Source organism: Centroberyx affinis, unplaced genomic scaffold (assembly GCF_046629955.1).
Source record: "Centroberyx affinis isolate AG114_WGS23_722 - 3 ecotype Tasmania unplaced genomic scaffold, CSIRO-AGI_Caff_v1 ptg000265l_1, whole genome shotgun sequence".
NCBI classification, from domain to species: domain Eukaryota; kingdom Metazoa; phylum Chordata; class Actinopteri; order Beryciformes; family Berycidae; genus Centroberyx; species Centroberyx affinis.
The window spans coordinates 10,001-23,585 of NW_027278946.1; the positions used below are offsets into that span (position 1 = coordinate 10,001).

Here is a 13,585-nt window from a genome sequence, read left to right on the forward strand (position 1 = left end):
TTAACTAAATGAGTGGGATGTTAATGTGTTTGGGAAAGCTGATAGCAGCAGCTTTATAAGGCCACACAGCCACAGTCTGGTGGAACAGTAACAGCAGACAGTGCTGGTTAGGCAGTAAGATGAGGAGCGGAGGGGGGTCAGGTGACACCAGGATCCTGTAAACCGGTTAATGATTCATCTCATCAGCGGCGTGAGCCTCGGTGGGCCGGGGCAGCTCAGGGGATCGGACGCTGGTCTGCCACGATGAAGGTCAAATAGACCGGTGATTCTAAACCTTTTTCACATCCAGGACCCTAGTTTAGTCCACATTAGAGCCACAGCCCCCCATCTGATGAGATTTTGTCTCTCGGACCCAAATCTGTGAATATTTTTATTGTTATTTGATTTTGTCCAGAACTCCATGACTGTCTGTGTTGCAGGTAGAGAGATGACAGAGAAACTATGATCAGAACAGTCATTCTTCTACATTCTCTAACTGTGTTAACTTCTTGTAAATGAAATAACGCTGAAGTTTAATAATCCATCAGTTTGCTGGGGACCTGCTGGAACCCCCCCCTCCCAAGGACCCCTGATGGTCCCTGGACCGCAGTTTGAGAACCGCTGGACTAGATTGAAAGCTTGGCTGGAGAAAGAAACTGGATCGAAGTGTGCAGAAGTTTTCTTCCTCCACTCTGATGTATTTTGGCCTCTAGCACCGTAGCAGATAGCAGTCGAGTGTGCGATGATTTTTCTACAGATCCCGAAAAATAATCAAAATAATAATAATGTCATTTTATTTCAAGTGGGTTTCCTTTTCCGCAATCTGACTGTTTTCCTGGAAATCGCAGGAATGAGCAAATTACACCAAACAGGCCGATGTTTCCTCCAACGCTTGAACAGCAAGATCAAATTTCTAGGCTGTTAATAATAGGTTAATGAAAATTATTTTTATTATATAATTGTATGTAATTTAGAAGAAAGAAAATACCAAAGAAAATACAAAAAAAAAAAAAAAATCAGAAAAAAACCTGAATTTAAAAAACAAACAAAAAAAAAACAACCGATCCCCCCACCAGCGATCCAATATCAAACAATATAACAAGAGGGAGAGGAAGAGGGAAATGAAGAAGAAGAAAAGAGGGGAAAAAGGAGCGGGAGAGGAAGAGAGGAACGAAGAAGAGAGGAAGATGAAGACAAAAACAAAGAGAAAGGGGGAGATAGAAAGGAAGAAGAAGAGTAAACGGATGATGAAGAATGAGGAAGCAAGGGAGAGAGAGGAGGGAGAAAGGAGATGGAGAGAAAGGAGAAAGGAAGAGGAGGCAAAGAGTACGAAGAAAAGGTGAATGGGAGATGAGGAAGAGGAAGAGACGGAGGAGAGGAAAAGGAAGAAGGCAACAGGAGAGGAAGGAGAGGAGAAAGAAACAACAAGAGAAAAAGAAAAGAGAAGAAGAGGAGACAAAGAGACGAACAATGAGGAGAGGAGAGGAGGAGAGAGGAAAAAAATAGTAGAGAAGAAGAACAGTTTGGTGTAAAAGTGAAGTTAGCTGTTATAAGTGGAGCAGCTTTCACTCTGTAACCTGATATACTGTCTGATAACACACACACACACACACACACACACACACACACACACAGTACTGAAGAAAGACTAGCTGCTAATACTAATGACCTGAGCTACAATCACTTAAAATACAGAGATCCAACAGATAGCTCGTCTTTACACCTTCACACCAAACTCCATTCAAAAATCTGACTGTTTAGCAAAATCCGACAGTTTAGCAAAGATACACACCTCATAAAATAAGACTAACGATTTTCTGATTCAGTAGGATCCACTCTTCACTTCGGCATACATCCAAAACACCGAGCAGCTCATATTTCAGTACAATTTCAACTTTAGGAATCGGTTCACCTGTTACTCCGGGGGCGGCAGCGAGCAGTGTGAATCAACTGTAAAAATGTGGAAATATATTAAACTAAGTGCTGCTTGGTGGATCGGGTGTGAGCCGAAGTGAAGATCGGATCCTACTGATGCAGAAAAGGTACTCAGTCAGATTTTACAAGGTTTGGACTTCTGCTGATATGCAACACAACTTTCAACTGACAGATTTCTTAAATGGACTTTGGGTGTGATGTTCTCTGCATGTAAGAAAGAAGGGAACATATTGGGAATAACACAGCTGGACATGAAAGACAAGCCACTATGGATTGACAACTAGACACACACACACACTCACACACACACATACACCTACCTATGACTCTAGAGATGGACAGGCTTCATCAGTTCTGTCACCAATTGATCACATTTACATACAGCCTGAATTTCATATATGTTGCAGATTGGATGGAAGCAACTGGCAGAATATGTCGAACACACACACACACACACACACACACACACAAATTGTTTGTAGAGCTGCTGACATTGACCACTGAGATTATATCAAGGGACGGCAGCTTCACTATGCATTAGAATTACCTTTACATTGTGTATCGGTGGATTTTTGCGGCTGTCTGAATCGTAGAAAAAGCTAAAATCTCACCAGAGCTAGCAAAAAAAAAAACGTGTCCGATAATGGGACTCGTTAGCTTAGCAAACATTCACAAATCAGATCTGGAACCACGCTAAAACCACAACAACACGAGCGTATACTGTCTTACTAAAACAGAGCTTTTAAAAGAAATACCACACATCGGCTCGGTTTGTGAAAAACACTTACAGTTGATTAGCTGTTAGCCCGTTAGCACGCAGCGGTTTGCTCAGCGGCACTCCGGCCAGCGGGTTGAACGCCGTCAGGTTACAGGTAGCTGTTAGCTGTTATCATTGCAGCTAGCAGGAATAATAATGTCATAATATCGTAGCTGTAGTGCAGTGAGTGTGTGAATCCGCTCTGTCCCGGCAGGTTGACACGGACTGACCGTTACCTTCACACTCTCATCGTCCGCAGATTAATCCTCGTCGGTCCAGCGGAGCTCCAAGTTTCCTCACAGAGCCATCTGCAAGCAGGCAAAATAAACCATATGACTTCCGGTCGAGATTTTCACAATAAAACAAACCAGACGGAATTAAATTTATAGACTTCTGGTAACTTCTTTCACAATAAAACAAAGCAAATGGAATTAAATGTATAGACTTCTGGTAACTTCTTTCACAATAAAACAAAGCAAATGGAATTAAATGTATAGACTTCTGGTAACTTCTTTCACAATAACTAATAATAATAACAGTACTACGGTCGTAGCTTCCAAAATAAAGATACCATTAGATGGAAAAAGAAAAAAAAAGGCTTGTAGTCATAACTTCCGAAATTCTGCTTCTATCTTGAAGGATAAGGGAGTTGAAAGGCAATAAACACAACGATACAAAAACACCAAAACATTTCCCCTTGTTTCACTGTCAGTTCATTCAAAACATAGGAATATTCTGTTATTTACAGGGGTTTTGAATGTCCAAGTGTGATAGCACTCTCTACGAACCAGTAATCCATTAAAAAAGGCATAAAAACAATCCCTAATTTCTAGTGTCTCCACGAACCAACCCATTCATAAATACCTTATAAACCTTACTACATTAAAGGTATGTTATTTGTAATGGATAATTAATGCTTATGTAATGAGAAATTAAGGACATCTCAAGGATAAAATTGAGTGGTTTGGTTTTCCACAAGTGTTGTACTGCTGAAGTCAGTGGACTTGACCTGCCAATCAATGACAATTACAAGTCAATAATTCTAATAAAATAAATTCAAAGATAAAACTACAAATGTTTTTATTGGTTTTATTGATTGCACTCAAAAATAAATGTTAGTCAAAGCACAAAAAACAACAGATTTCACTGCCACTGTCTGTCTCAACGTCTTTGAGCTCTTCCAGTAAATTCTGAAAGAATATCATAATAACATCTTAGAACAACGTCTTCTGGCAACATGCAAAGTCATGACAGTCTATGATACAAGTTTATTTAACAGTATAGAAGTATTAGCAGTAAAATGACTTAAGTATCAAAACTAAAAGTATTAATTCTTTCAGTGGTTTACACTATTGAAGCATTAACCTCTAAGAAGTATTTTAATGTAGTGGAGTAAAAAGTACAATATTTCCTTCTGAACTGTAGTGGAGGAAAAGTAGAAAGTCTCACAAAATGGAAATACTCAAATAAAGTGCCAGTACCTACAAGCTGTACTTAAGTACAGTACTTCAGTGAATTCTCCCACACCAATGACCTGGTTAACTGTTTTAATTCACTTTGTTCATCTGCCCTAGACCTCATAGCCCCTCTCAAAACTAGATCCAAATCATCTACTAAAACACAACCCTGGATAAATGTTGACATCCGCAGCTGTAAAAGGGAACGCAGAAAAGCTGAACGGAGGTGGAAAAAATCTAGCCTTCAGGTTCACTATTTGTATATGAAAGATGTACTAACCACTTGTAACAATAAAATAAGAAATAAAATAAGATCCAATTACATATTTCTCTGAAGTTATTGCAACAAATCAACATAATCCTAGATTCTTATTCCAGACCATTAATCAACTAGTAAACCCAGGTGCTCTTATCCTTTTTCCTGACAAGGTGGAGTCAACCAGATCCACTATTTCCCACTCTGCCACATTTTCTGATGTTACAGTAATTGTCCACCACTGGACGCCATGAGTCAGTTTTCACTCATTGCTCTCTCTGAACTTTCAGATACTGTGTCACATATCAGAGTGTCATCCAGTCCTCTTGAAATTATTCCACCACATTTCTCCTGGAAGTAATACACTCTATTGGACCCTGTCTGCTCTCCATTATTAACAGCTCTCTGTCTACTGGCTGTGTCCTGGACTACTTTAAAATTGCTAACGTTCAACCTCTTTTTAAAAAAACAGGCCTTGCTCCATCTCTCTCTCACATAATTACCGCCCTATTTCGAAATTACCGTTTATTTCTAAAATTCTGGAAAAAAATTGTCTTAAAGCAGCTTCTTGCTCTTCTGTATAACAACAGCATATCTGAGACATTTCAATCCAGTTTCCTTCAGCAACTTATACCTGATGAACAGAAAGTTCTGTGTGTCCATTGATAACTTTGTCTCTTCTCTTCCCTTGACCAAGTATGGTGTACCACAAGGGTCAATTTTGGGACCAATGTTATTCTCATTGTATATGCTTCCTCTTGGCCACATTATTCATCGTCATGGCATCTCTTTTCACTGTTATGCCGATGACACCCAGCTCTACCTTCCAGTAAAACCTACAGACCCTAGTATGCTGGATTCACTTCACGACTGCCTAGCTGATATAAAGAAGTGGATGTCAAACAATTTTCTTCAGCTTAACTGTGATAAAACAGAAGTACTTGTAATTGGCTCTCAGCATATCTCCAAACAGATACTGCCATCTCTTGGTTCCTTAACACCAAACGCTAAACCTGTCGCTAGAAATCTTGGAGTCCTGTTTGATCCCAACTTAAATTTTGAACACTACTTTACACTGTTAGTCCAGTCATGTTTTTATCAACTCAGGAGTATCGCAAAGGTTAGACCTGTTTTAAATGTCAAAGACACTGAGACCATCATATATGCCTTTACCTCCTCACGCCTAGACTACTGTAATGCCCTTTTTACTTGTCTTATTCAAAAAAAACTTTAGACCGGCCCTAGATTGTCCAGGGGCCATATCCACAAAGCCTCCTAGTACTAACAGTTGGTCCTAGTGGTGAAATTCTAAGAGAACTCTGAGAGTGATGACGTTTTCTAAGAATTTCCCCTTAAAAGTAAGACCAAATCCTAGTAAAGATAAAAGCTATTCACAAAGCATCTTAGCCCTTAAGAGAGCTCCTAAGGTGGAAAACTGTTCAGAGTAGAGAGGCGGACTTTTAGGAGCTGAGGAGTTTCTTAAGGAGAGGAGGAACTGGCTGAAAGACGCAGAAAAGTCGCATTAATGCTATTATTATTATGAAAGTTATCACGATGTTAAGATATTTACCAACAGGCAAACAGTGCAGCAGACTTCACAGACTCATATTGTGAAGCAGCCTGTTTTCTCTGAGTTTTCTCTGTATTGTCTGGTAACTGATGGCACACACGTCGGCAATATACTCTTGTTCAAAAATCCTATTCATAGGCTTTCCAATATAGTCTATAAATTATACTAATACTACTGAGTCTTGAGCCATTTTCACCAAATCTTAACATCAAATTAGTAAAGTATAATGTTACTGCATTCACCCAAATAAGCCTCACAGGCAGAATGCGTCAACCTGTGAGGAGCGTACAAGTATTAAAAAGTACGGTTCGTATGGTTTTCAAAGATTTTGTCCAATGAGCTTTTTTTTTTTTATAGTATAAGCAAACCACGCGTTAATATCGAGTAAATTGTGTTTTATCTTGTGTGATTCCTTGTGTTCATTCTGGATGACAAAAAGAGGCGTGTTGATTTTTCTTGATCAACCAATGACAGCGTCCAAACTCTGTGCAGTGTTTAGTCCCATGAATCTTCTTTTTGCTGAGTGTCTCGGTCCGTCTCGTCTGGGCTTTCTCTCGTGCTCAGGAGAACACAGAGGGAAGGACTGAAGTGACCACTGTCTGTGACTAAAAACTCTACTCTAACTTTAGTCTTTTAAAAGTCTTTTCAAAGTCTTCTAGTGTATGGTAAGCATTATGTGACTGGCAAGGAATCTCTGTGTGAGAAAGCCCGCAGTGAGTTTAGAGACTGTGAGGCTGCTTAACGAGCCCCGTGGCGATGACGTCATGTGTCTTAATTGCCTGCTTCAGTTTGCAGAGACTGAGCTGAGGAGGAACACACGGGCATTTCCCCTCTACATCTTTTCCGTTGTTGTTCGTGAATGAACATGATGTAAGTTGTTTCTTTACGTTTATTTATATGTTCTCACTCAACAGTTATTATTGATTAGTATGTTTGCCTTAAACTAAGAATATATAACCGTTTTGGTACTTAATTGATTCTCACGAGCTAACTGATGGGCACCGCATGGCGGATATATTTTCTGTTTGCTTAATTGGTCAGCACGTTACTGCTACTAGTCTTATTGTAATGTGTATTAACTCTTAAGTTTAATTATTGCTACAATTATACAGTAAGTATACATGCCTATACTATTAAAATGTAAAAGTGTTATCAGGCTGTATAAATTAGATAGACTCCATAGGTCGTAATCACTTAATATCGTAATAGGCTAATTGTTGACCATGGTTAATTAAGATTTAGCTCCATTGTTGCTGCTAATAGAAAAGCTGATGTTAAATAACTTTATTATTGTAAAGGTTGAAACATCTTTATACCTGCCCGTTAATTCATATAGTCATACATTTGTTATTGTTTCCTCTCTTTGTAGACCACACACATACAACAGTCTACTTTATTTCCTGTAATAAAGTCCGTCGAACTGAGCATCCTCTCTGACCCGGTTCTCTGACCGGAATCTCGTCCGTATCTGCCCCAAACCAGTTAAATGTCCAGAGGCCCCTATCCTCTATTATAATCTGTAATATACATTTTTTTAGGTTATGTACCCGCCAGCTAGAGCGCCTGTTTTGCTGTCCTGTGTGCCTCAGATCCCAGAAGCGCTCCTTTTTATTATTTTCTTAAAATGCGTCTCGGGTGTGTTTGTACTGATGAGGCAGGAGGTGCGGCTCGGTCTCCTCTTCCTCTTCCTCTTCCTCTTCCTCTTCCTCTTCCTCTGTGAACAGAGTCGGCACAACATTTCCTCCCCGGCAGCCAAGACTGCCTGTACCGGCGGTTTTCTACAGAAAGCAAAAGCTTTAGGTATTTATCTGGGTCAAACTCATTTTTGTTTTCTGTTTTAAAACCCCGCTGTTCCCTTCATGTCAGTCAGAGTCTCGGCGCACAGGCGCAGTAGCGCGGGCCGCCGCTAGTGGCCGCTGTTTCACCAAAACACAAATATAATGCAAAAAATCACAATATTTAATATTTTTTATGAAAAATTAGGAACGCTTCACGAGTTTGCGTGTCATCCTTGCGCCTAGAATTGCCCCTTCTTCTCTGTAGAAATTGGAACTGAGTTCCAATATGTATCCAATCAGGTGGCAGGCCCTGTTGGTGAGTTCCAATATGTATCCAATCAGGTGGCAAGCCCTGTTCCAAATTTCCAAATTCCCTTCCAATATGTGACCAATCACAGCGCTCCATCCAGTTTCTCAGTCGGCCATTGTTGTGAAGCGAGCGAGAGCTGAACTGTCAGTAGGTGAGTAGCGATTTATGTGTAGAAAATTAACTTATAAATAAAATACAAACTTATAACAAGCTTCGTTTTATTAAAATATAAGACCGTGTTTACACGGGGGGTTTAGATGTGTTTATCGATCGTTTACGTTCTACGTAGTTAGCTCACGTAACCTGGCCCTACTATTAACGGAGAGTCTAACGTTACCGGCAAGTAAGAAACAACTTTTTATTCATATTGGCTTACGTTATATTCACCGTTTCTGCATGCCACTGTGCTTTACATGTGTTTTTAATGGGCAGTTCATTCATGAGCTCCGTTACAGAGCGATCTGCACCGATTACTGTCGTAACGTTAGCTGCTGTCCACAACTTCATATATCTGTGGCAGTCCCTCGGTGTAGTTAGTTAACGTTAACGTAACTTAGCCTACTGTTAACGGGAGAGTCTAACTACCGGCAAGTATTAGGCAGTTCATTCACGGGCTCCGTTACAGAGCGATCTGCACCGATTACTGTCGTAACGTTAGCTGCTCCACAACTTCATATATCTGTGGCAGTCCCTCGGTGTAGTTAGCTACCGTAACTTAGCCTACTATTAACGGGAGAGTCTAACGTTACCGGCAAGTAGGCAGCTCGTTCACGGGCTCCGTTACAGAGCGATCTGCGCCGATTACTGTCGTAACGTTAGCTGCTGTCCACAACTTCATATATCTGCTAAAATATGTTTCCTGGCGGTGTATCCTTGTATTGTCAAATTATTGAGGGAGAAATGTCATTAAAACCAACAGTATACTAGTTTATAGTCCGACCTCCTTGTCTTTCATATTCATATTATACATGCATACTGGCTGAGGCGTTATTACCTTACAGCTACACGTCTGTTGTTCCATTAATGTCACCTGTCATTCACCTTCTTTCTCTTCTACAGCATACATTCTGAACTTGTCAGAGAACGTAAGTTAAACTAACTATATTAAACTATATCAATATCCACACATACATGTGATTACTCTACTTGATATGATGCTGTTGTCACCCTTGAATGTTGCAGTCTTTTATTGTCCCTTAAACAGCCTTTATCCTTATATTTGTTTCACTGACCTTTAATCTGCCTCCGCCTAGATGGAGAGTCCCTCAATGAGGAAGACCGCCAGCGGTGAGCTGGTCCTGAGGGCTACGGGAGGGCCAGGCACTCGTTGGATTCGGGGAGTTCAAGTCGGAGAGGTTGCTGGACGTGTACGCCGCTAAGGACAAAAAGAGAGTCAAGTAAGACTGAACGCATACAATGTCAATTCAATTGGAATATATTGTACTGTGAATCCTCGCACCGATGCACAAAATGCTAATATGAATACTCTTCTCATTTCCCTTAGCTTCTTGAAGTACCTGAGACGGCAGACGCCCCGACCCGGGACTCAGACGGAGAACGCCCTCGAGTACGTCCGGAGCCGCGACCGGGAGGGGACAGCCGGCGATGCTGCCGGTTCCACCGGCACAGCGGCCGCCGCACCTGTCCCGGCCACTGACATCCGGCCCAAGAGTGTTTCAAAGTGAGTTTCCCGCTTCTCGTTTGCCATCGAATGAATTGCTAGACTATTTTCCAGTGTGTTTTGCTGTTGTGTGTGTGCCACGCGTACGCTGTGTGTGTTTCGTAGGCCTCTTGCTCCTGCGATCGCGGCGATACTCGCGGGGCGTTCTCTCACACCCGGGGAACTGCAGGCCAAGGTCAAAAAGTTGGTGACCTCCAAGCCTGCGGTTCAAGGTAAGTGTCAATCAATACACACATTCAGTCAGCCTCTGCTACCCACGCACCATGTCTGACACTCTCTCTGTGTGTGATGCAGGGGTGTCCGCCTCTCCACCAGCTCCGGAGCCGTCTGACGCCGAGCCGGTCCAGGCGGCTAGAGAAGTCGAACAGTGTAAGTACATTTAGAAGTCTTCAATGTCCGACTGACTGATATGACATTGTGATCGTATTCAGCCATGTACTGTATTAACTTGAACCTTTTTTTTATTGCAATATTCAATAGACAAAGGCTGGTAACTTTACAATGGAGAAGGTAGGTTTGGGTGAGAAAAAAAACCCTTATTTTATTTGTCTGCCTACCTTCATCTGGTGTCTTGGTGCTGTAGCTGCAGCTGCTCCTCACATCTTCACTGCTTCTGCCGCTGCAGTCTAGCTGCAGACTAACTGCTACTAACTACTTTCAGGATGCATCTCCCCCTCCTCCTGCAGTCCTCATCATCTCACCATATGCACGAATCACATTTTTGTTGTGTATCTTTTCCACAGGTGTTTTGCTTCTGTTGTCTAATTTTGTCTTCTAATTTGTGTCTCACTGATAATAACAATCATTAATTGCCACGTTTATTTTGCCTTCTGATTTGTGTACACTAACAATATGAAATAATACTATAAATATAAAATATATCAATAACAATGGTGGATTAAATTAGGTGGTGGTATATTTTTAGGGGGAAATATTTTAATGTCTCTTTGTTATCTTTTTATTTTTATTTTAATGGAGCATTTCAGGTGTTAAGGTTACAGGTGACACTAGCCTGAATGACTGACATGTCGTGTTTTATGTGTTTCAGGTACTCCAAGCGTCAGCAGAGGAGAGAGGTAGCTGTTCTGGAGCAGGATGTTGTGCCCGCACCCGCTCCGAACACTGCCGCCCAGCCTCTCCTCCCGGCCAAGCCCCTCCACCTGCAGCAGGAGGGGAGTGCGCCCTCCTTTGCGTTCGCGACGCCGGAGGACCAGTCACGCCAGGCCACCCAGCGAGGACGGCCCGCTCCAAGGCCCCTTCTGCCAGCCACACAGCCCCACCAGCCCCACACTTCTCAGCAGCTGCACACTGTGCCAGGCCTTCACCTCCTGCCCCCCCCACCTCCCCAGCCCCACACCGTCCCTGCCCCTTACCTGCCCACCCTGCAACCTCCCGGCCCCGACCAGCTGCCCCTGCAGCCTCCTCCTCCTCCTGGACCGGCCATCCCTGGACCTTGACGTGGTGTAGAGGCTTGTGTGTGTGTTGAGGACCCTCAGAGCTGTATTGTCTGTAGTCTGACTACTGGCAGGGACACCCACGGCAAGCGGGTCTGAGGCGAGACACCTGACTAACATCGGTCCGTCCATCCAACCGGATGTGTGTTACGGCTGTATGACGACTGTGCGTGATTGCAGGAACTTTCCGCAAAGCAACAACCGCCGCACGCATTCGTGAACGTATACACTGCACGCCAGTGTGAAGGACGATGATTGTTATCCTCATTTGCTGCAGTCCCGTCTTTGCCCCCTTTTGTGTACTTTGTTTTTGCCCCATTTGATTCACCTGTTACATTGTTCATGTTGCCCACTCGGCTCCTATCGCACACCTGACCGCCCTGATCCCTCCTTCGCTTCCTTCCCGAGGTTTCCTCCATTTTTTTTTTCCTGATAAAGGTTTTTTTTGGGGGGAGTTTTTCCTTGCCCGGTTGAGGGTGAAGGTCAATATTTGCCCCTGAAATATAGTGGAGGAAAAGTATAAAGTCTTACGAAATGGAAATAATCAAGTACAGCACTAGTTCTTCAGAATTGTACTCGAGTAGATGTACTTTGTTACTTTCCACCTCTGCTTTTAACTCGAACCTTTGATATCGCAGCATTGTTTGGATAATGGATGGTGACTGTACAGCAGGAAAGTTTTGGTTACTTTTGCTGTGTTGTGTTCTGCTGTAGTTCTGCTTCCTGCTGATGTGTTTTATCTGTTTCTAAGCTCAATGTTTCTCAGTGCAAATGTAAAACGTTACTCCAGTGCTGTGACTCTGTCAGGGACGGTGCTTCTCATTTCAAACATTTTTAGTCATATGGAAATTTGACAAAAGCTGTAATGAAATAACTGCTCATCTAACACTCTGTTTTCATGAAATCCCTCCAGACTGCCGGCCAGGTTGAAGTTGCTTGATGTTTAATGTGACTTGTGTCACTGTAAGCAATTTACTGACCCAACTGTTTTGCACTTTTGTTGTACAAAAATACCATGCAATAAACAGCAGTCAACTCAAGTCGCTATATCTTTGTCCAGTTCTCTTTATTACACTACAACACACTTCTGCCACAATGAAATTGTAATTAGGGCCCGAACACGACATCGTGCGAAGCCCTATCGAAGCTGAAGGAATTATTATTCTTTTTCTTCTTAGGCCAAATAAATCGCACTTTTGAGGGCCTAAACGTGCACGAAAAGCTGTGCAGCTTTGCACACGCGTCAGAAGTGGTGAAAAACTATATAGTTTGTGGGTCTCGCACATGGGTGAACGTATTGTGACATTTTTGGGCATTTGCAGGGGTCGTACTTTAACGAACTCCTCCTAGGCGGTTGATCGGATCCGCGTCAAACTCGGTCAGCGTGTATAAAAGACCTCGACGATGAAAAGTTATCGAAAGCTTGAGCTTTCGTCACACGGCGTGGGCGTGGCGAGGCGGCGAATTTCCGTGTTTCGCCACGAAACAGGAAGTGGCTTGTAACTGGCCTGTACACGGTCAAATCTGGCCCAAACTTCACACGTTTGATGAGAGTCCCGGTCTGAACGCGTCTACGCGCCGATATTCGGTTATAGTCGTAGCGCCGCCTACTGGCGACAGGAAATGACACGTTTTAAACTTTGCTGTGCTTCTCCCAGCGGGTTGGCCAGATCCACCTCAAATGTGTCGTAGGACCATGGTGACGCTTAGTTGCGAAGATCGGGAGCTTTCGTCGAACGGCGTTGCGGCGAATTTCGATGTTTCGCCATGAAACAGGAAGCTGCGATAACTTGAGTTTACGTTCTCCGATCTGCACCGGATTTGGCATGCCGGACAAGAGTCCGGGCCTGAGGACGTATACGGGCCGATCGGGAGTCACGGTCATTGCGCCACCTACTGGCAACGGGAAGGAACAGGAACACACTTTGACATCAACTCGCACTTTAACGTCTGCGCTTTGACGACGCCGAAACACATCACGTTTCACGGTCTGACGCCTCAGACGCATAACACGCTCCCTCTTCTCCGCTTTCTGCACAGCCGGGGCTCGAACCGGGGACCTTCCGCGCCGCAGCCCTCGTCGCAGCGAGGGGACCCCCCTTTCCTCCTCCTCCTCCCTCCCAACAGAGAAGAATGAGCGATATCCTTGCGCCAGGGGCCATGCTAATCTTCTCTGTATCGTTCCAATTTTAGTGTATGTGCTACCAGAGTAACACAACAACCTCAGGAAACCACCTGACATATAAAGGGTAAGATCCAGATACTGTCACACACATGGTGTCAGGTCAGTGGAAGGCAGTGGAGGGCTGTGTGGGCATTACAGAGAAAGACAGAGTACCGCACAGAAGGAAGGTTGGCTTTGATGAAGAGGACCGGATCCGGTTTGACCCGGTTCAGGTTCGGTCTGA

At 43.2% G+C, this 13,585-nt stretch overlaps 1 protein-coding gene and 1 pseudogene across 1 annotated transcript in view; both read right to left on the minus strand.

The window, feature by feature from the left end:
- Positions 1-2,935, minus strand: part of LOC139667241 (polypeptide N-acetylgalactosaminyltransferase 11-like) — a gene marked incomplete at its 3' end in the record, with an annotated part of 10,726 nt that extends 7,791 nt beyond the window's left edge. The window contains exon 1 of the mRNA XM_071546690.1: positions 2,703-2,935. The remainder of the gene's footprint in view (positions 1-2,702) is intronic.
- A 10,384-nt stretch (positions 2,936-13,319) lies between these two features.
- LOC139667279 (U6 spliceosomal RNA) lies at positions 13,320-13,393 on the minus strand (annotated as a pseudogene).
- Between the last annotated feature and the right edge of the window lie 192 nt (positions 13,394-13,585).